The sequence below is a fragment of the Penaeus monodon genome, chromosome 23, assembly GCF_015228065.2.
Source record: "Penaeus monodon isolate SGIC_2016 chromosome 23, NSTDA_Pmon_1, whole genome shotgun sequence".
NCBI lineage: Eukaryota > Metazoa > Arthropoda > Malacostraca > Decapoda > Penaeidae > Penaeus > Penaeus monodon.
The window spans coordinates 37161662-37162165 of NC_051408.1; positions in this window are offsets into that span (position 1 = coordinate 37161662).

A 504-nucleotide genomic window follows, 5' to 3' on the forward strand; every position below is an offset into this window, starting at 1 on the left:
CTGTCCACCTGAGGTTCCACGGGTAACCATATGTTGGTATTTCTGGTGCACTTAGAGTATTAGAACTATATGGTATTTATAACAATTTGATCGGTTATAAAAACAGCTTACAAGTAACGTGTACCTGCACCAAATCGGCGTACCAATTACCAAATACTAAAATCCACCCCCCCAAACCCCCGGGCAATGAAAAACACTTCCAAAACTTCAGCATAACCCAACCCAGATGCAGACGTAGACGGTCCGCTTTGTTCCTAAACATCTGTCGGATCGGGTTGTTGTAACATTCCTCTTGATATCAATTTCTGGAATTGTCTACGTACCTCTTTCTGTACTTTCGGAAACTTATTCTAACTTATCTAGCTAAATTCAAAGCTTGCAACATCCGTGAAAATCTTAGGCTATGTAGCTCTTGCATTCTTGTGTTTGTTGCGATCATAGCAAAGTATAAAAAGAAAGTTTTATGCGTTGGCTGTTGGGCTGAGGAAACTCGGTGTCACGACG